The sequence below is a fragment of the Somniosus microcephalus genome, chromosome 7, assembly GCF_052327205.1.
Source record: "Somniosus microcephalus isolate GS21.2 chromosome 7, FLI_Smic_1.0, whole genome shotgun sequence".
In the NCBI taxonomy this organism is placed as follows: Eukaryota; Metazoa; Chordata; class Chondrichthyes; order Squaliformes; family Somniosidae; genus Somniosus; species Somniosus microcephalus.
This window is the reverse complement of record NC_140993.1, coordinates 167,537,410-167,558,219: the sequence shown is the minus strand read 5'-3', so window position 1 is coordinate 167,558,219 and position 20,810 is coordinate 167,537,410.

Sequence of the window (20,810 nt, the reverse complement as noted above, 5' to 3'; positions counted from 1 at the left end):
TGAGGTGTCTCACTCATAGGGAGCATATATTGAAAATCCAAGTGTGCATTGCCCATGATATTCTGATCATTTATGAGTCAATTATGAGCAATGCATGCCAGGGGCAACGAACACCTCTGGGAATGTGAAGTAGGGAAATTATCCATAGGAGTTTTAGTGGAATAAAGGGAATACTGATTAAAATTAAAGAAATTAATGTAAAATAGATTAAATGGTAGCGAGAAATAATATAGAAAGTGAAATGAATGTGATTGAAAAATTACACTTAATTATATTTTGGATTTTTAAAATATAATTGCAGAAGTGTAAGGATGAAGCCATGGGAATTAAAATTAATTATTTTGAAATATATGAAATAATACATTAAAATATTTAAAATATTTTAAAAATTGAGTACATATATAATCTGTGCACAGTCAATATTTTTGCATAGCATGCATTTGATTTAATTGTTTTGGAGTATTTCTATATAGATTTATAAGAAAAATCTGGAAAGTATTAAAAGTCTTATGTCTGCACACACCTGTCTACAAACCCTTGCTCCTCACACTTTTGCATCAACTTTTCCTATTATAAATTCTTATATCCACATTTATAGTGCAAAGTGTCTGTGTAAACAAGCCACCCTGTAATTACACCCTCCAACCAGTGGTGGTGCCATAGCACCTCTGTTTCCTATCTCTCGCCGCCTCAGCCTATACGGCAGAGAAAGTCTATGTTCCAACCAACTCTATTTCTATGCTTCCCTAAGTCTTGTTTTTTAACTACAAATAATAATGTAAAATCAAAGCCATAACAAAGGGGACTGAATTATGTTTGCACACCATGATCCAATTATTCTCAGCCCCCATCCTGATGTCAGCAGACATTTGGGGGAGGAGTTTTAACCCCACCCACATGACAGGTGGGAGAGGGTCAGGTGAGGGGCTCGGTTAAATCGACTAATTTGTGAAACCTGACCCCAACCCACCTCGAATGCGCCTACCTCCATTTTAACCTCAGTGTGTTTGGGAGCACTGAGTAACTAGCTCCGGAGAGGCGGGTCTGTGATTAGAGTATCCCAGGGCTCAGGAAACTTGGCAGCTAAAAGAAAGCGAGATCAGCCGGATCCAGCAGGTAAGTGCTTTTTATAGAGCACTGTCTGTGGGCCAGGAGGAGCAGGAGTGCGCCCCCTCCCATCGAGCAAATCTTCTGCCGCCATTGGCTGCCTCCCCTCCAAACCCGCAATGTTTTCTGGTTCTACCCCCCCACCAATACGATTGATGGTCCGACCCACCCCCACTAACCTGCAATGTTTCCTGTTTGCCGGGAACTGTCCCCTGCTGCAGCTTTCTACTTCTGGCTTTCCCACCCAACCAACCTGTCAATTGTGCTGGCTGCTGGGCAGGAAACAGGGTAAAGAAATGATAATGAAGTCCTGCCGTTAAATTCGGCAGGGTCTCCGCATACCGGCATTTCTGGATTCCGGATTCCCCACCCCTACAAACACGCGCCTCCGCTCCCTCCTCGCCTCCTCATAAATATCAAGGCCTTCATCTTAACTCCCCCTATGCAATGCCACAGGACATCACCTACTATTTATGGAATTTTATGCTGAGTGAGTCTTTTGCTGGGCAGAAGGCTATTTATTTTGGCAACTGTAATACTGGAAATGTGTGCATACACTAGACTTTAATATATTAAATAAATATCTAGGTGGATTGAAATAGAGCAGTATTATTTCCCAATAATCCTCTGCAGATTAAAGTCTAGTAATCGCGCAGCAATTATGGCACAGATTTAATCTTTTAGTGAGGCCATCATCATGCATCAACTGAACAGAGTCCCCGAGGGTCGTCATTATCAGCCATGACACCTTAAACTAAATTATAAAATCCTCACGCACACCAACAATGGGTGAGACTGAATTTTTATGGTTGGAAAATAACACTACTACATAATTATGGGAAAATTATGGGCGGGCGTGATTACATTGAAAACATTTTCTTCTCAAGGTTTATGACAGCATCTGAATCCCTCAATGAGTTTATTTTCTTCTAATCAATTGATTTTTAAAAATGAATTTGTTGCACCATGCGAAGCAATGTGTCTTCCTGATCTACATAATAAAATCAAGTCGGTTCTTGTGCCAATTGATGTTACATTGATTTTCAAATGGAATGTGAAAATTATAATATCTAGCAAACTGGCTGTCGTAATTAAAATCATCACAGAAATACAATTTTTGCCTAAGTAAAATGTAATTATATGGCCATCATAAATACAAGTTACATTTATTCCATTACATCTTGGATATGATGAAAATATTGTTGAGGAACTAGAATGCATATACAATGTAAAGGAATATATGGAGGTCATTTTAACCACAAAAAATGGGTGATTTGGGGTTGGGTGGGGTGTTAAAATTTTTTAAATCTCAAACCTCAACCCCAACCTGCCTCCAACTCGCCCACTTCCAGTTTTAACAGAGGCAGGACCAGGGGTGGGGAACCAATCCGCAGGATGGCTATTTAAATATTATAATGAGGCTGCGTGCCTCATATTTAACCTGTCTTCCAGGATTAACCCTTGCTGGCCGGGTATCCTGGGCCTCGGGAAAGCCGGAAGCTAAAGGGAGGTGAGGACTGCTATGTGGAAGAGGTAAGTGTCTTTGCAGCACTGATCGTGGGACAGGAGGACTGGGAGTGCTTCCCCCCCTCCTCCCAGCTCACCAAGCTTACCTTCTTCCCTGCCCACTATCAGACCCCCCCGCCCCCCAGCCATCAGGCCCTCCCACCATCCAAAGACCCCCGCGCGATTGGACAACCGCACCGCTCCCCCCACTGCCCCCGGGTTTGAGGATAGGACCCCCCCCCTTCTCGTTACCAGACCACCCCTGGAATCAGGGATCAGAACCCTCCCCAGAATCTGTGACCACTCCTTCCCCAAGATCCGAACTCCCCCATCACCCCATACTCCCAATAATGCAGCTGCAGGCTCCCTCCCTGTTCCTGGGCTGTGGTCTCCACTGCAAAATTCCCTGCCCGACAGGGTGCCAAGCCTGTCAATCAGGCTGGCTTCTGGGCAGGAAACCTGCTTCAGAAAAAGAAGCACACTGTGAGAAACCTGGACTTACGGGTTTTCCGAACAAAACTCCCCCCTCCCCGCTCACTGAACTCGCCCCAGTCAAGATTGGGGCCAATTGTTTCTGTGTTGGGTTACCGTAGGCCTATGATGTTCCATAAGCCCTTATTGTGGAGCCAAAAAAAATGGACCTTCTCTTTATGCTAAAGCACATGTGTACTTTTTTAACTCATACAAAAATATGACTCCAAGGCAACTTTCATATTTCAATTGATTCATTTGCTTATCAGTCTATTACTGTAATCCTTTTCATTTCTTTTCTTCCAATATTTTCAGGATCACTGGGATTGTAATGCAGCATTATTTTTCTTTGATGCAATTTTTTTTACACTTCCATTACATTTTTGGCTTTAGGATTGCCAAATGCCTGCTAATGATGTAATTTACATAGTGCTGGTGCAAAAGACCATCCAAATCTGCAGAAATTAGTGTATGCCTTGGTACAAGTAATTCTACTTTGGGCGGGAGTCAGCATCGAGACAGTTAAATAAGGTCCGAGAGTAACAACTGCCTGGGCCTCATTCTGCTGACTGTGAGGGTGCTTGCCTCCCGCTCCAGCCACCGCACACCACACTGACGCCCCAAGGTAAAATCAGGGCTATAGCTTTGGCAGCACGAAAAACCACAGGGCGGTATCATAAGTTCCAGGATGCTAAACAATTCACCGCATGCAACCTCAATATTCCTCCATGTCTGCTCAATAAATATAAAGCCGGTCTTCAATTTATTTCTTTTTTGATTCTTCATTGTTTTATTATGAACCCATATATTTATTTATATTATTTTATCCTGTGTGTCACACTTGTTCCCTGTTGTCATAATTTTCTATTGCTTCTCTGACATTGGTAACGACTGAGAGACACACCAATCAATAACTTCTTTACACTGTTTTAATGAGCAAACCTGTCATTTTGTAACAAGTAACAGTGTCGCCTGTAATTCTTACTTGACATGTGGTGCTGTAACTCTAAAGATCAATATTACATTATAACACATTAGCATGGATTTTGCGGTCAGCGGCGAACGAATGGCGCTAGCCGTTCATTACACTGACACTTGCCTACAGACTTTCTACAAAGTATTCACAGCACAGAAACAGGCCATTTGACCCAATAGATCCATGCCGGTGTTTATGCTCCACACGAGCCTGTGGGCTTCTACACTGGAACTTGCGGTTATTAGAGAGTCAAAATGGTGCGGCGCTCTCTACAGGGGATCTGGGACTTGTGTTAACAGGGCAAGCAATTACTGTACTAGGATATACGGCACAGAAACAGGCCATTCGGCCCAACCAGTCCATGCGTCTCCTTAACCAATCAGATTGAAAAATCCTTAGTGAGACAAGAGTCTGAAACAGGAAGTTAGAATAATTGATTTAATGTCAATGGGTTTATCTAAGCCTGATACCCTGGCCTCTCTCCAAGGGTAGAAGTTCTTTAGACTATTTCACCACAGAGAGCATTTGAGCAGTGATGTTTAAGTGAACAGACCAGGTTAAAAAGAGCTCCATTTTAGCACCCAAACATCCAAACCATGCTCCAAATCTCACATTACCCATGAGCAATGCACATTGGCTAGCTATTGCATCAATAGAACGCTACAAGAATCTTGGAATGGTATTTATTTCTACAACTTACAACTGGATATAACACACTGCTTCCAGGACTTTTGTTAATGCTGGTTGTGCAACTGAGCTGAACACCCTCCAATTCTCCCCACCCCTTCTCCCATGGGATAGTCATTTGCATTCCCTCATTACCTACCCTTAACAGTCATTGAAAATAGGAACTCGGTAATATGAAGAATTATGGCTACAATTTCTACCATTCTATGGCACTGCACTTTGTTATATATAGACTACAAGACGACACTTACACCTTAATTTAAAAAAATGCTGATAATTCTGCTGAAGTAATTGTAAGTTGTAATATGATTCATTTTCAATCAGCTATGTAACCAGTAAAGTCTGATCTTCTGTTCATTTATCACAAGAGAATGGCTAATGGCCTCTAAAAATACTTTATGCCTAAACTGTGCCATAAAAATAAATTGTTACAATGCTAAAATAGATATCACAACACTTTACACACTTGAATAATTAAACTATATCAGGGTAATTATCTTGAGTTCAAAAATCATTTTAGGCTTTTTTTTCAGCCTCAGCATATTCTATAGCTAAACATTTCCATTAACTGAAAAAAAGGCTTTATACAGTCCACTTCCTGCTATAATCAAGGTCTTGCAAACCTGATATCTCAAGGTTCTGCTTCAGTGAATTTTTCAGAAGGCTACTGATACTGTGGCAGCATAAGAAACTACCAATCTTAGATTGAAGTTGTGAAGGATATTAAGGAACAATTGCAGAGAGTGACACATTTAATAGAGAAAGATTACACTCTGCTACAACTACTTAATTTGAATTGAATAAATTTCACAACCATTTTACGCAACGCATTCCACAAATTATGTGAAAAATCATGCTGCTACAGAAGCACCAGGTTGTTTTTTTCAAAAATAACAAAGATTTTAATATTTTTGTATCCATTCCCCCTCTTAAAAAAATAACCGCCATGAGACTTTATCATTTCAAACTAGAATTCAGAAAAACTGAATTTTAATACCACAAAGCAACAAATAGTAAAAAAAGGCAATGGAGACTTCCTAATATAACTGAATTCCTTCAGGATTGTTGTTGTTAGGCAGGATATGTTCTCAATCCTTCAAGGGAAATTTAGTGGCTATTTCTAAGATGACTCTGAAATTCTGAGTAAATGTATGTGAAAAAAATGGTGCAGGTTTGTCCTGAATTGCTAAACAGAATTTGTAAACAGAACTCTCCTGACAACTGTCAGTGATGTTAACTCACTATCCAGGCCAAAGATAATGATATTTTTCCAGCTACTTTTGAAATAACAACCACAAATTCTAAGAAATGTTTGTTTTTGATATGTTAAATGGCTGCCATTTTACCACAAGTGTATGCCTATTCGTGCAGTACAGCAAAGTATATTTTTTCTGGCACTTAATGGAAGCCATAGTTGACAGTTAGAGATCTACTACTGCCTTTCATGGCTGATATAGATGTAGAGCAACAACTATAATTTTACATTTAGGTGGTTAAGCCAGATAATTGCGACAGGAGTAGTGGAGTGTATTGCTGTGATGCCGCCTTCGTATTTGTGAATTGGGCATTGAGTCATTATATGTTCCATGGTCTGTTCTGGGTGACCACAGTCGCACACTGGAGAGTATCTGCATCTGCCATGGTTTGTGCAGATGCAGTTTAGTGTTGCCCGTAAGCTTTGCAGAAGATCGAAGCCTGGGATCTTCCGTGTCGGATATTTCACGAGGTATGTGTTTGTGACTTCTTGTGAACTCCATTCGGCTTTCCAAGTATCATCAGGTTTGAATTTGCATTGTCGAAGGTAAAGAGTGTGGGTCCAAAAGGGCATGCGTGACTTCAAGCGGTGGTGACGGACATTGTTGAGATCCTACTGGATGGGGAGGCATTTGGCGAATGGATGGGGAAGCGATGTGCAACAACTCGGGCAGCCAAGGTATTGGAGTTGACTTGACGGTTCTAGTGATGCACCACATTGCAGTGCTCAGTTGGACATCAACAAGTCGAGTGTGGCTACTTCTGGTCCATACACAGTACACGGCTACGGAGTACACAAGGGACATCGCTGATGTCCATAGCACTGAGGCTGATGCTCCCCAGCTTGTGCTTGCCAGTTTCTGGACCAGGTTGACCCTTGTCTTCATCTTACCGTCTAACTTCTTCAGGTGGTCATGGAAAGTTAGGGTGCGGTCCAGCTTGACCCTGAGATAGGTCGGCGTGGGGTCATGATGCAGAGTATTGTTGCAGAAGGTCACTTTCAGAGTACGCTTAGTGTTCCTGTTATCAAGGTGAAATGCAGTGACTGTTGTTTGGCTTGAGCCGCCATTTCAGGAAATATTCCTCCATGATGGTTAGGTCCCCATTCAAGGTGGACTCAATGTCATTGAAGGTGGCTGCTTGTGTTGCCAGGGCAAGGCCATCCGCATATGCAAATTTGCGCAACTTTGTTGGCACCATGTTACTTGTGCAGACATTGAAGAGCGTCGACATGAGTACTGATCCTTGTGGTAGTCCATTGTTCAGCAACCAGGGTGAGTTGACTTTGTCACCAAATGGACACGTAGCCACCTATTGCTCAGCATCGTCCATAGCAGGCGTAGTGTTTTGAGGTAGGGGATGATCCTTGTAAGCTTCAGCATAAGGCCTTTAATCCAGACCATGTCATAGGCTGATGACAGGTCTACAAAGGCTGCACCAGTTTTAGGTTTCTTTTAACAACTGACCTCGATGTGAATTGCAATGCAGGCCAAAACTTGGTTGTAGCAACTGTGTTTAGACCAGAATCCACTTGTTTTTCGGGGATCACTGACTTGGCAAGAGGGCTGATTCTCCAGAGGATGATTCATCACAGGAGCTTGTAGGTCAGGCGCAAGAGTGATATTGGCCTATAGCTTCCCGGTTTGTCGGTCGGTTTGCCCGGTTTGAGTATGGCAATGACTATTGTAATGTATATACCTTTAAGTGGGGAACTATCTTTTACAGCTCATGTATACTGCAGTACCGGCAATGACCACACCTGTATATAGCCCTGAGTAGTAATCTGTACAGATCAGTTCCACGGTGAGCCACGTTGAGTAAACACCTGTTGTACAGTTCTCCGCAGTCTGTGTCTTATTATACACGGACACTACATTGGCGATGAGGCAGGTTCGAACCTACCTGCAACTCTGCATCACCTCCCAGGGATTTGTTCCTGGAGATCAGTGGATTGGAGGTCAAGGCCAGAGACTCGGGCAACCACCCAGTCATCCAGCAGAGACTCAAGAATTGCGAGGGAGGCTGTCGAGAGCCAGGCTTGGCTTTCCAGTTGAGGTGGTCCAGCGAAACGGGCTGGCAACAGGTAGTGTGCAGACCCTTCCCGGACAGCGGCGGGCTAGAGCCCGACCGAGCGGCACAGCAAAGGGCCGAGCAGCATCGACGGGGAGAGAGAGAGAGGGTAGAATGCACAAGGCGCAGCCGGTGTTCAGGGGCTGAGCAGCGTCGGAGAGAGGGAGAGAGAGATGCGCAGAAACCCGCGAGGCACCGCCATTGCCACGAGGACCGCCGAGAGCGACGTTGGCAGCAGCGCAGGAGAAGCGCGCAAAACCTGCAGGGCGCCGCCATTGCCACGAGAACCGCCGGGAGCGGCGTCGGCAGCAGTGGGGGAGGAAGGAAAGCGCAGGAGATGCCATTTTAAGCCATTGGGAGACGCCATTTTAAACCACACCCAAAATGCCGAAGAGTGGCAGTATCACTGCATTTGACAGTGAAGTCAAAGATTGGACTACATATGTCGAACGAATAGAGGTGTACTGCAAGGCAAATGGGGTGTCAGATGACAAGAAAGCATCGGTATTGTTCAATTTAATGGGTGCAAAGACGTATGGTTTATTACGAAATCTAGTAACCCCAATGAAGCCAATGGAAAAGAGTTTTGAAGACATAGTAATGATACTAAAGGAACATTTAAACCCCACACCGCTGCTGATAGCAGAAAGATTCAAGTTTCACAAACAGAACCAGCATAAGGATGAAAGCAATGCTGATTATTTAACAGAACTGCGCAAACTATCGAAACACTGCCAGTTTGGAGCGGGACTGGCAGATACCTTAAGGGACATGTTTGTGTGTGGGCTTCAAAGTGAAGGAACCCAGAAACGGCTTTTATCTGAAAAGGACCTTACGCTGGAAAAGGCTTTCAGCATTGCGGTATCATATGAAGCAGCAGCACGGGGCGCTGCAGAGATACAACAGAGACCGCAAGAATATGGCACAAACGAAATGTCATATGGAACAGAGAAGTGCTATCGCTGCGGCAGAACAATACATGACCAGAATGATTGCTGGTTCAAAGACAAAGTGTGCAGACAGTGTGGAAAAGTAGAACACATAGCACGAGTCTGCAGGTCGGGAAAGAAAACCAGCAATAAAAAACCGACCAAAGGAAAGTACAAGAAGGTACATAAGATAACGGAGAATAGTTCAGGCGAACAAAAGAGTGATAACGACTCCGAAAGCAGGAACTGAGTTGTCTGAAACTACATAATGTGATCACAACGGAGGATCACCGAACCATTTGGGTCACTCTCAAGATAGCAGGAGTCCAGGTAAAGATGGAATTGGACACAGGATCAGCTCTAACAGTCATAAACTGATGGGAATATGAGTGGCTATTCTCACACATACACTTGAGAGACACAAAAATTATTTTGAAGACGTACACGGGGCAAAAAGTCTACCCCAAAGGAAAAATAAGGGTGACCGTTATATATAACGGTAAGGAAATACCAAAACTAGGCCTGTATGTATTGCAAGATGGAGGACCACCATTACTGGGACGTGAATGGATCCGGAAAATACAACTGGATTGGCATTCCATACAGGCACTGACTGTGGCTGACAAAAGGATGACGACGTCGCACCTGGGCGACTGTCAAAGATCCTAACTGACGCGAAAGAAGTGTTCCAGCAAGGACTCAGAACACTAAAAGGCATGACAGCGATGATTAAAATGGAAGAAAACGCAAGCCCAACATTTTTTAAGGCCAGACCGGTACTTTATGCAGTCCGCCCAGCCGTCGAAGCAGAGCTGGAGAGTCTGGAACATTCAGGTATACTGTCCAAGGTAGACAGGAGCGAGTGGGCTACACCCATCGTCCCTGTGATGATAAAGTCGTTGAGCAGCACGCCTGGGGAACCAAGGAAGGTTCGCATCTGTGGGGACTTTAAGGTAACAGTGAACCCGGTCCTTCACACCGTACAATATCCACTTCCGTGGATTGAAGATATTTTCGCCTCGCTATCTGGAGGGAAACGCCTCACTAAGATTGATCTGGCCCAGGCGTATCTGCAAATGGAGGTAGACGAAGCATAAAAAAAAATACCTCACAATCAACACCCATAAAGGTCTCTACCAATACAACCAGCTGATATTTGGGGTAGCATCAGCTCCAGCTATTTGGCAGAGGGCAATGGAACAAGTCCTGCAAGGGATCCCAGGGACCCAGTGTTATTTGGACGACATCCAGGTCACGGGCGAAAATGACAGTGATCACCTTGCCAACCTGGAGCAGGTGCTCACTAGATTGCAGGAATATGGGCTCCGAGCTAACCACCCCAAATGCGAGTTTTTTAGAAAACAGATCTCGTATTGTGGCCACGTTATCGATAAAGAGGGGTTACATAAGTACCCAGAGAAGATTAAGGCAGTAGCCAAGGCTCCAGCACCGGAAATATGTCACAACTGAGGTCATTCCTCGGGCTGGTAAACTACTACCATAAGTTCTTGCCAAATTTGTCTACAATACTACACCCACTGAACACCCTACTGCAAACTGGGGTGCCATGGAAGTGGAGTGACGAATGTAGACGAGCTTTCCAGAAGAGCAAAACACTAATCACATTGAAAGAGGTATTGGCCCATTACAACCCGGCATTACCAATTCGGTTGGCATGTGATGCGTCACCCTACGGCATTGGAGCGGTGCTGTTGCATAAATTCTCAGACGGCTCAGAGAAGCCAATAGCCTTTGCGTCACGATCACTAACCTTAGCCGAGCGTAACTACGCCCAGATTGACAGGGGGGCTCTCAGCCTAGTGTGGGGAGTGAAAAAGTTCAATCGCTATCTGCACGGGCAGAAATTCACCTTGCTGACTGATCACCAGCCTCTTGTCTCCATTTTTAATCCGAAGAAGGGCGTTCCGGTGATGACTGCGCAACGACTACAAAGATGGTCACTTTTTCTAGGGGCGCACCACTATGAGATTGAATATAAGGGCACGAAACAGCATGGAAATGCTGATGGGCTATCACGCCTGCCACTGCCTACTGCGGAGGAAGCACCAGCAGTGGATCCTGTCGAAATATTCCATTTGACTATAGTTGATTACCTACCGGTAACTAACGCTTGTATCGAAAAGGAAACCCGAAGTGACCCGACACTGTCTCGGGTATATGATTTGACAGTGAAGGGATGGCCAGCACATGGCGACTCACTGTTGCCAGTATTCTCGACAAGGAGAGAACAGCTGTCAGTGTGCCGGGGGACCTTGATGTGTGGATCCCGAGTGGTAATTCTACCCAAGTTAAGGGATAGAGTGCTCAATGAGCTTCATGAGGGTCATCTGGGAGGGGTAAAAATGAAAAGCCTAGCCAGGGCTTATGTGTGGTGGCCGGGAATCGATAAACAAATCAAGGACCTGACCAAGAGCTGCTCAGGATGCCAGAGAGTCCAAAATGCACCACCACAGGCCCCTCTACACCCATGGGAGTGGCCCTCATCTCCATGGCACCAGGTGCATATTGATTTTGCTGGTCCATTCATGGACTCAATGTTTTTAATAGCCGTGGATGCGCACTCGAAATGGCCTGAGGTCATCAAAATGTCCTCCACCACCACGGAGAAAACTATTGCAGTCCTACAGACCATTTTTGCCAGGAATGGCTTGCCAGAACAGATTTGCTCCGACGACGGGCCACAGTTTGTGTCCGAAGAGTTCCGGAGGTTCTTGAAAAAGAATGGGGTAAGGCATTACACATCCGCCCCATATCATCCAGCGACAAATGGATTGGCTGAGAGGTTCGTACAAACCTTTAAGAAGGCAATAAAGGCTATGTACAATGACAACATTCCGCTGCAGCACAAGGTGGACAATTTCCTGTTCGCCTACCGGAATGCGACACATGCAGTCACCAACCAGGCCCCAGCCATGATGTTCTTTAACTGAAGGTTAAGATCTCGCCTGGATTTGCTCAGACCAAACGTACGAAGAGATGTTGAGAGTAAGCAATTCCAGCACATCCATGAAAAGCCAACGAGGAGCTTCAATGTAGGGCAACCAGTCTTGGCCCGCGACTACCGAACAGTAAAATGGCAGCCAGGAACGATATGCACACGGCAGGGCCCACTAATGTACACAGTGGACGTTGGGGAGAGCATCATGAGACGCCATGCTGACCAGATCCTAGAGTCACAGGATGAAGTCAACCCCATGCCTCGCCCATACGTACCTGGTGATGAACCCGACGTACAGGTCGCATCTACCCCAGAAACAGTAGCATCGGAAGCTGATGAACCAACCGATGACAGGGGGCCAGAATTGCCTCCGCACCAAGAGCAAGACACTCGGGAAAGGCACTATCCAGAAAGGATCAGGAAGCCTCCCCAAAGACTGAATATATAAATAGACTATTTTCAGCTAATGTTGCATGTTAAAAGTGTTAATTGTAATTAGTTTGATATTTAATTGTTAAATGAGTGTTATGGTACTGTTAATCTACAAGGGGAGGAATTGTAATGTATATACCTTTAAGTGGGGAACTAACTTTTACAGCTCATGTATACTGCATTACCGGCAGTGACCACACCTGTATATAGCCCTGAGTAGTAATCTGTACAGATCAGTTCCACGGTGAGCCACGTTGAGTAAACACCTGTTGTACCGTTCTCCGCAGTCTGTGTCTTATTATACACGGACACTACAAATATCGCTGTAAGATTCGCAAAATTCCCACATTCCCCCAAGGTTGACATCAGTGCCGAACTGTATGGCTGCTGTTTTACGAGCTCCTCCCCAACTGATATTTTAATGTTGTATTTAATTTATTTATTTGTATTTAATGTATTTAATGTATTTAATATTGTATTTTAATATATCATACTGTTAGTTTTTAGCATTCTACTGTTTAGTATTTAGCACTCTAGTTATTAGTAATTTAGTTGTGTTTTTTAAATATTCTACTGTTTAACCAACCTGTATGGCTGCTGTTTTATGAGCTCCCCAACTGGTATTTTTACATTGTATTTAATGTATTTAATGTATTTAATGTTGTATTTTAATATATCGTACTGTTAGTTTTTTAGTATTCTACTTTTTTAGTATTTAGCATTCTAGTTTTAGTATTAGTAGTTTAGTTGTTTTTTAAAAAAATATTCTACTGTTTAACCGACCTGTATGGCTTATGAGGGTAGCCGATGTTTTACGAGCTCGTCCACAACTTTCCACTTTATTTATTATTTTATTGTTATTATTAAACAATTTTGTAAGTACTGTTTCTTCACTTATCCGCTACGGCCGTCAATCACTTCTGGACATAAGATCGTCCGGAGATATAGGACCTACCCCCGATTTTTCGAACTGGGATTCTGCTGCTACTATCATCTACCCTCCCACCTGCTTACCTGACTTCATTCCTGTGATCAGGAAGCGACGACGGCACAAGTGGGGCAGACGAGCAGTTGCATTAGTGAAGCTGAGGCGACGTGAACACCACCCCCCCATTCCGAGTATTCTCCTGGCGAATGTGCAGTCACTGGACAATAAGCTGGACGAACTCAGAGGGAGGCTCACCTTCCAGCGAGTCATTAAGAACTGCAATGTCTTGATTTTTACTGAGACTTGGCTTAATCCATTGACACCAGCTTCGGCCATTCAACCAGAGGGATTCAACATTCACCGGCTAGACCGAACAAAGGACTCGGGGAAAAATAGAGGGGCTGGTGATTTCAACAAAGCCAATCTGAAGAAAGTACTGCCTAAATACCATCAGCATATCACCTGCCCAACGCGAGCCAAGAACACACTAGATCACGTTTACACTCCATTCCGGGATGGATACAAGGCCCTCCTCCGCCCTCCCTTCAGCAAATCAGATCACGACTCCATCCTGCTGCTACCCACCTATAGGCAGAAACTGAAACAGGAAAAGCCTGTGATGGGATCTCTACAACGCTGGTCGGATCAATCAGACGCTATGTTACAAGACTGTCTTGATTCCACTGACTGGGATATGTTTCGGATTGCCTCGGACAATGACATCAACACATATACAGATTCAGTCATTAGTTTCATAAACAAGTGCATAGCCGACGTTGTTCCGAGGATTGTTGTACGAACATTTCCCAACCAGAAACCATGGGTAAATGGCAATATCCGTGCTATGCTAAAAGCACGGTCCATCGCATTTAACTCTGGGGACATGGATGAGTACAAGAAATCAAGGTACGACCTCAGAAAAACCATCAAAAATGCAAAAAGACAATACACGGACAAAGTGGAGTCACACTATCATAGCTCAGATTCGCGAAGGATGTGGAGTGGACTACAATCTATTACAGACTACAAAGGGAAACCCAACTGTGTCATGCCCAGCAATGCCTCTCTCCCAGATGACCTTAACACTTTTTACGCCCGGTTTGAGGCCAACAAAAACTGGCCTGTTACAAGGGCGCCCGTGGCTCAGGACGACCGGGTCTTCTCAATCTCCGTGGCTGATGTGAGCAAGACCTTTAAGAGAGTGAACACCCACAAAGCACCCGGTCCAGATGGAATCCCTGGGCGTGTCCTTAGAGCATGCGCTGACCAGCTGGCAGCCGTGTTTACGGATATATTCAACCATTCACTGTACCAGTCTGTAGTCCCCACCCGCTTCAAGATGACATCGGTTATTCCAGTCCCCAAAAAAACAAAAGTAACCTGTTTAAACGACTACCGCCCCATAGCACTCACTTCTGTCATCATGAAGTGCTTTGAGAGGCTGGTCAAAACCCACATCAACTCATTACTACCTGACACACTGGACCCGCTCTAATTTGCCTACCGCCCAAACAGATCTAGGGATGATGCCATCGCCACTGTACTGCACACTGCCTTATCACACCTGGATAAGAGGAACACCTATGTGAGAATGTTGTTCATTGATTATAGTTCAGCATTCAATACCATTATCCCCTCCAAGCTTGTCAACAAGCTCAGTGAGCTAGGACTTAACACCTCCCTATGCAACTGGATCCTGGATTTCCTGACGGGAAGACCCCAGGTGGTGAAAATAGGCAGAAACACCTCCTCCACACTGATCCTGAACACGGGAGCAACCCAAGGTTGTGTGCTCCCCCCTTCTGTACTCCCTGTTTACTCATGACTGCGTGGCCACGCACAACTTCAACTCCATCATCAAGTTTGTTGATGACACTACCGTTGTAGGCCTGATCACAGATGGTGACGAGACAGGCTACAGGGAGGAGGTAAGGGCCCTAGGAGAATGGTGCAAGTACAACAACCTCTCCCTCAACATCAGCAAAACAAAGGAGATGATCGTGGATTACAGGAAGCGGCAGGGGGAGGGACACACCCCAATCTACATCGAAGGGGCTGAGGTGGAGAGGGTCAGCAGCTTCCAATTCCTGGGTGTATTCATTACGGAGGACTTAACGTGGTCTCATCACATCGATGTTGTAACCAAGAAGGCATGCCAATGCCTGTTCTTCCTCAGGAGACTGAAGAAATTTGGAATGGCCCCCCAGATTCTCACCAACTTCTACCGGTGCACCATCGAGCGTATCCTGTCTGGCTGCATCACTACCTGGTATGGCAACTGCACTGCCACAGACCGCAAGGCACTACAGATGGTAGTGAAAGCTGCACAACACACTATAGGAATTAAACTACCTGCTGTGCCCTGGGGAAGGCCCTAAGAATCATTAAAAACGCGAGTCACCCCAGCCACAACCTCTTCGCCCTGCTCCCGTCCGGTAAGAGATACCGATGCATACGGTCTCGTACCAACAGGTTTCGAAACAGCTTCTACCCCCAGGCCATAAGACTCATGAACGATTAATTTATTATTATTTATTACTGTTGTTTTATTTATTATTACTGTCTTTCTATTAGTATTTCTATTAGTATTTTTATCATTGTTATGCCATATTTATTCCAATGTTGGGAGGACTCGTAAAAATCAACATTTCATTGTGCAGTACACACGTCTGCTGCATATATGACAAATAAAATTGAATTGAATTGAATTGAATTGAATTGAATTGAAGTTATTAATAAAAGGGACCCTGCATGGACAATTTAAAAAGGATACCCAAAAGATGGCGTCCGCACCTCATGACCAAAAGCCTGTAAGATTTTAAAAGCTTGGACTCTGTAGCACAGAACAGGCAGTTTTGGGAAATCGAAACTTAAAATGCATTTCTGTGAAAAGGACTTTGTGTTTGAAAAAACCCAGACAGTTAAGCAAACACTGAATATGCATTTCATCAGATTGGAAAAACAGATCAACCCAGTTAGGCCTAAGCGCAAGGCCATTAGTTTGTCCGCATAAATAATCGGAAACAGCTTATGGAAGCCATCAAGGCTGCACAGGCCGATTAAAATGCATTAATGACAATACAGCCCGGACATCGGGCCATTAGGTGCGATAAATGGCCATCTAATACCAGTTAGTTTAGATTGGTATAATCATTTAAAACAGCCCGCCAAAAGTGAAACAATGAACTGACCTGATTTGGCGCGCAGATAAGGGCCATCGAAAGGAGTATAACTGTAGGCCCTCAGTAGCAATCGACCCTTGACTCTTATGCTTGACTCTTGCCCTCATGGCTCTTGCCCTTTTTCCCTCCCGTGCTTGCCGCCTGGCCACTGCCCGTGTCTTTCTGAATCCATCAGGACGCCCAGCATCGCACCAGGTGAACACGGGCAAACCAGGCCAGACGAGGCGGGATGAGATGAGGCGAGATGAGATGAGACGAGATGAGATGAAATGAGATGAGATGAGACGAGACAAATTGGAAGAAGATTAAAGAAATCTTCGAATAATCGGGTCTTCAATCCAGCCGACCTATGATTATCTTCATGTAAACTCCAGCTGCTGCCGTCCGAGGAAGAAGAACCATCATCCCTGCGAGGTAAAGTACCCAAGCAAAGACTTTAACCTCGGGGTACTTTACCTGGACGACGCCCTTGCAGCACCCTGAGACCACGTGACGACGGCAGGCCCCAGAGAGCACAAAGAGCGAACCCCAAACTCCACAACCGTTTGAACTCTGCAGATTTTGACTCGGTGAGCATGAATTCCTAGCCCCTCATAGCTTAATCTAGTTAGGTATAGGGGTGGGATAAGGATAAGGGGATTGTTAATGTAGTTTGTTTTCCCTCGAGGTGCCGTGTGTTCCCCATTCCCATTTGAGTGTATTTTCTTTTTGATAAGCCTGTAACTACATAGTGATTTTCTCAGTATTTGTAATTTTTATCATCGTTGTAATAAAGTTCACAGTTTTCTTGTACCAAACCAATCGTCTACCCGTTTTTCTGTATCGCCGCCTGCACCTAAGTCCGGTTCCTAGAACCCAGGGGTGTGGGAGCGATTCGAACCGCTCACAGGCAGTCAGGGGCATAAATGACTGGCTACACGCCACCCCCTACAGAAAATGGCAACCGCGGCAGGACACTGGCAGCAGGGTTGCGATACGGTAGACAATGGCTCGGATGAGCAAACCATGATGGAGGAAAGGATTTCTGATTATGTGTTTAGCAAGGTGAATATCACAAAAAGTGGATCACCACTCTGTTAAGGGCTGGGCATCCGATAGATGCAGCAGCTAAGTGGACAGAGGGAAAGGAACACAAGAAGTCCTTAGAGAAGGCAGTCTGGCTGATGTGTTTCAAAAAGCAGGTCCAGCTTTTGGACAGGCTCGTTGCAGCACAGGCAGTCGAGTTAAGGGAGTCAGCCCTGGAGATCCAGGATAAGGCCCTAGCAGAGGAAAAGTTATTGGTAACATTGCAGGCCTTGAATCAGGAAAGAGTGCATTTAATGGGAGAACACAAGGCCTAGTTGGAAAACCTATGGTGCCAAGTCACCGAGGCCAAGCGAAATGAGTTAAGGTTGCGGGAGAAGAACGCCCGCTTGGCAAGGCAGATTAGGGAACAGGAAGAGAAAGTACAGGAGGTAAAGGCAGCTTACAAGCTAGCGTGCGAACAGGGGTTGAGGAGGCAGACCAGGCCCCTGTAAAGAGTGGATAGAAAATCTGAGCCGGGCCCTTCTGAAGGCAAAAGGCATGGTATGCCTCATAAGCCCAAAGGCAGGTCAGGCGGATTTTATGGGGAACGAGGGGAGGACAGTTCCAACGTTACCGGTAGTGCCCAGGGACGACCCGGTTGAGGGAGAGGAGATCTCACGACCACCACCCATAGCGCCAAGTTTCAGCGAGATTTGGCAGCAAGTGGGGGGTGGAGCCAGAGCTGGAAGCGGCGGTCTAGCAACCCCCGCCAGAGAGGTCGGAGCCGGGACCGATGCGCCCAGCACGGCATCGGAGGTTCGGCCCACCCGTCAATGGCGACGATGAGGGACCCCTCCAAAACCAGTTTGTGTTACCCTATAGCACCCAACAGCTTAGGGCTATGGTGAACCATATCCCAAAGCTCTCCGAAAAGGGAGACCCCTCGATCCATTTCAAGGACATAGAGCAGGTAGCCAGCGTCAACGACTGCGATGGCGCTGAGCAGGCCAAGATGCTGCTATTCTCCCTGGAGAGTAGTCTCCTCCAATCCCTCTCTGACGAGTGTAATAGGGGGCTGAGCGGGTATGAGGAGCTCAGGGATGCGGTTCTGGAGGACATGGGGATGAATGAGGGAAGTACTTTCTCCCGTGTGGAGAAGACGGTCCAGCTCGCAGGGGAAACCCCGCAGGCTTTTGCGGACCGGTTATGGCCGGTGTATCAGAGGGCCTGTCCGGGGGCGCTGAACCGGGGGTTCCTGAATGGGGATCCCCTGGCCCATTGGCTCCATTGCCTGGTGGCGAACAGCTTGCCACAGGTCCAGGACAAGGCAGAAGTCTGGTTCGACCCCAACAACCCGCAGACCACAGAACTTACGTGTTACGTCCGTGTATAATAAGAAACGGACTGCGGAGAACAGTACAACAGGTGTTTACTCAACGTGGCTCAAACTGCAACTGATCTGTACAGATTACTACTCAGGGCTATATACAGGTGTGGTCACTGCCGGTACTGCAGTATACATGAGCTGCAAAACATAGTCCCCCCGCTTAAAGGTATATATATTACAATTCCTCCCCTTTTAGATTAACAGTACCATAACACTCATTTAACAATTAAATATCAAACTAATTACAATTAACACTTTTAACATGCAACATTAGCTGAAAATAGTCTATTTATATATTCAGTCTTTGGGGAGGCTTCCTGATCCTTTCTGGATAGCGCCTTTCCCGAGTGTCTTGCTCTTGGTGCGGAGGCGATTCTGGCCCCCTGTCGTCGGTTGGTTCATCAGCTTCCGATGCTACTGTTTCTGGGGTAGATGCGACCTGTACGTCGGGTTCATCACCAGGTACGTATGGGCGAGGCATGGGGTTGACTTCTTCCTGTGACTCTAGGATCTGGTCAGCATGGCGTCTCACGATGCTCTCCCCAACGTCCACTGTGTACATTAGTGGGCCCTGCCGTGTGCATATCGTTCCGGGCTGCCATTTTTCTGTTCGGTAGTCGCGGGCCAAGACTTGTTGCCCTACATTGAAGACCCTTGTTGGCTTCTCATGGATGTGCTGGAATTGCTTACTCTCAACATCTCTTCGTACGTTTGGTCTGAGCAAATCCAGGCGAGATCTTAACCTTCGGTTAAAGAACATCATGGCTGGGGCCTGGTTGGTGACTGCATGTGTCGCATTCCGGTAGGCGAACAGGAAATTGTCCACCTTGTGCTGCAGCGGAATGTTGTCATTGTACATAGCCTTTATTGCCTTCTTAAAGGTTTGTACGAACCTCTCAGCCAATCCATTTGTCGCTGGATGATACGGGGCGGATGTGTAATGCCTTACCCCATTCTTTTTCAAGAACCTCCGGAACTCGTCAGACACAAACTGTGGTCCGTTGTCGGAGCAAATCTGTTCTGGCAAGCCATTCCTGGCAAAAATGGTCCGTAGGACTGCAATAATTTTCTCCGTGGTGGTGGAGGACATTTTGATGACCTCAGGTCATTTCGAGTGCGCATCCACGGCTATTAAAAACATTGAGTCCATGAATGGACCAGCCAAATCAATATGCACCTGGTGCCATGGAGATGAGGGCCACTCCCATGGATGTAGAGGGGCCTGTGGTGGAGCATTTTGGACTCTCTGGCATCCTGAGCAGCTCTTGGTCAGGTCCTCGATTTGTTTATCGATTCCCGGCCACCACACATAAGCCCTGGCTAGGCTTTTCATTTTTACCCCTCCCAGATGAACCTCATGAAGCTCATTGAGCACTCTATCCCTTAACTAGGGTGGAATTACCACTCGGGATCCACACATCAAGGTCCCCCGGCACACTGACAGCTGTTCTCTCCTTGTCAAGAATGCTGGCAACAGTGAGTCGCCATGTGCTGGCCATCCCTTCACTGTCAAATCATATACCCGAGACAGTGTCAGGTCATTTCGGGTTTCCTTTTCGATACAAGCGTTAGTTACCGGCAGGTATTCAACTATAGTCAAATGGAGTATTTCGACAGGATCCACTGCTGGTGCTTCCTCCGCAGTAGGCAATGGCAGGCGTGATAGCCCATCAGCATTTCCATGCTGTTTCGTGCCTTATATTCAATCACATAGTGGTGCGCCCCTCGAAAAAGTGACCATCTTTGTAGTTGTTGCGCAGTCATCACCGGAACGCCCTTCTTCGGATTAAAAATGGAGAGAAGAGGCTGGTGATCAGTCAGCAAGGTGAATTTCTGCCTGTTCAGATAGTGATTGAACTTTTTCACTCCCCACACTAGGCTGAGGGCCTCCCTGTCAATCTGGGCGTAGTTACGCTC